This window comes from Tupaia chinensis, unplaced genomic scaffold (genome assembly GCF_000334495.1).
Source record: "Tupaia chinensis unplaced genomic scaffold, TupChi_1.0 Scaffold000671_1, whole genome shotgun sequence".
Lineage (NCBI taxonomy): Eukaryota > Metazoa > Chordata > Mammalia > Scandentia > Tupaiidae > Tupaia > Tupaia belangeri.
The window spans coordinates 3,960,253-3,962,680 of NW_006160193.1; the positions used below are offsets into that span (position 1 = coordinate 3,960,253).

Here is a 2,428-nt window from a genome sequence, read left to right on the forward strand (position 1 = left end):
TCTGTAATGGCAGGTGTGCTGGCCTCAGACCGCCCTGACGGAACAGGCACCCACTGCCACCCGTGTAGGCTCTTCCTAAACGTAATCCAAAATTTAAAGCCTGCAAGCCGCCTTTTTTGTGAAGAATTTTTTACACAGAATCGTTACCAGTGAAAAACAAAATAGCCCAACATTCTGGCGTGAAAGAGGGTGAGCGGACAGCCCGGCCCAGAGTCTAGCATGACTATCCGGCAGCCCAAAGACTCAAAACCGGTCCTGGAGGATGTAAAAGGAGACGTGTCGGCAGGAGGCCCGGGGGCGCCCACGTGGCCAGCCATGGGCTGAATCTTGGGCCTGGTGGCTTCCTGTCCCTCTCTCTATCTCTCTGGTGAGTGTGTATGCCCTGTAGCAAATTAAATAATAATAAATAAATGAAATGAAATAAATAATTGTTAACAAAGGGAGATAAGTCACGCACAACAAAATGTTAGCCTGGGCAAACTTAGATGAAGGGCACAAGCAACATTTCTGTAGCTTGAAAATTTCCAGAATAAAAAGTTGGAGAGAAAACAGCTTAAAAATACCAAGAAAGAAAATGCTGGTGTTGGAGGTTTTCTGCTTTGGAGTAGGACAGAAAAGCCTTCCTGCACGGTGGACGGTGAGGCACAGCCAGCCAGCCCTCCGGCACAGCCTGGGGACGCGGGCGGGTACTCCCCCTCCAGGCCTGCTGCTTCCTCTGAGAAGTGAACTCGGCTGCCCTTCAGCTCTCCCGGGCCCTGCTCTCTCCCGGGCCATGCTTCCAGGTGTTTCTCAGTCACTGAACTGGGACGCGGCGGTGTTCCCCTGGAGCCGTGTCGATAAGAAGTATGAGGCCCCGCCTTTTCTGCAGTGAGTTTGCCATCAGAACACAGGTGTCGTGAAAACCACCGCTAAATCAAAGCCAAAGTGGGAAAGGAGAAGACTCACATCAACATCGTCGTCATTGGACACGTAGATTCCGGCAAGTCCTCCACTACTGGCCGTCTGATCTACACACGTGGCGGGATCGACAAAAGAACCATCGAAACATTTGACAAGGAGTCTGTGAGATGGGAAAGGGCTCCTTCAGATCCGCCTGGGTCTTGGCTAAACTGAAAGCTGAACGTGAGTGCGATATCACCACTGATCCCTCCCTGTGGAAATCTGAGACCAGCAAGTACTATGTAACTATCATCGATGCCCCAGGACGCAGAGACTTCATCAAAAACATGACAGGGAACCAGCAGTTAGCGTAATGGCTATGTCGCTGGACTCCCACGTAGTCGACCGCGGTTCGTGTCCCGGACCCGGTGGCTTAAAACTCACGCCGGGCACGTGTGTGTGCGTGTCCAAGATCCCGAGAGGAGAATGGAGGAGAAGGGATTGCGGCGTGACCATCCCCCCTGGGGGGTGATTTCTCGCTTTCTGTCTCTATGTCTCTCTCTGTCTGTCTGGCGAGCGCACGCGCCCTACAGTGAAAAGCTCTCAAAAAAAAAAAAAAAACATGATGACAGGCACATCTCGGCTGACTGTGCTGTCTTCATTGTGGCTGCTGGTGTTGGTGAATTTGAGGCTGGTATCTCCAAGAACAGGCAGACCCATGAGCATGCCCTTCTGGCTTACACACTGGGTGCGAAACAACTAATTGTTGGGGTTAACAAAATGGATTCTACTGAGCCACCCTACAGTCAGAAGAGATACGAGGAAACTGTTAAAGAAGTCGGCACCTCCATTAAGAAAATTGGCTACAATCCCGACACAGCGGCATTTGTGCCAACTTCTGGTTGGAGTGGTGACAACATGTTGGAGCCAAGTGCTAATATGCCATGGTTCAAGGATGGAAAGTCACCCGTAAAGATGGCAATGCCAGTGGAACTACACTGCTGGAAGCTCTGGATTGCATCCTGCCACCAGCTCTTTCAACTGACAAGCCCTTGCATCTGCCCCTCCAGGATGTGTACAAAATCGATGGTATTGGCACTGTCCCTGTTGGCCGAGTGGAGACTGGCGTGCTCAAACCCGGTATGGTGGTCACCGTTGCACCAGTCAGTGTGACAACTGATTACAGTAAAGTTGCAGGATATAAAATCAATATACGGAAATCAATAACATTTCTACATACGAATAACAGGCAGACTGAGATAGAGCTGAAAAAAGTTATTCCATTTACCATAGCCACCAAAAGTATAAGATATTTAGGAATAAATCTAACCAAAGAAGTTAAAGACCTCCACAAGGAAAACTATGAGAAGCTAAAAAAAGAAATTGAAAATGATGCAAAAAAGTGGAAGGACATCCCATGTTCGTGGATTGAAAGAATTAATATAATCAAAATGGCAATTCTACCCAAATTAATCTACATATTTAATGCAATCCCAATCAAAGTACCAGACACATTCTTCACAGATCTAGGAAAGACAATCATAAAATT

At 48.4% G+C, this 2,428-nt stretch overlaps 1 pseudogene; it reads left to right on the forward strand.

Annotated features, from left to right (window-relative positions):
• Window positions 1-280: 280 nt before the first annotated feature.
• Window positions 281-2,428, forward strand: part of LOC106736151 (putative elongation factor 1-alpha-like 3) — a 12,552-nt pseudogene continuing 10,404 nt past the window's right edge.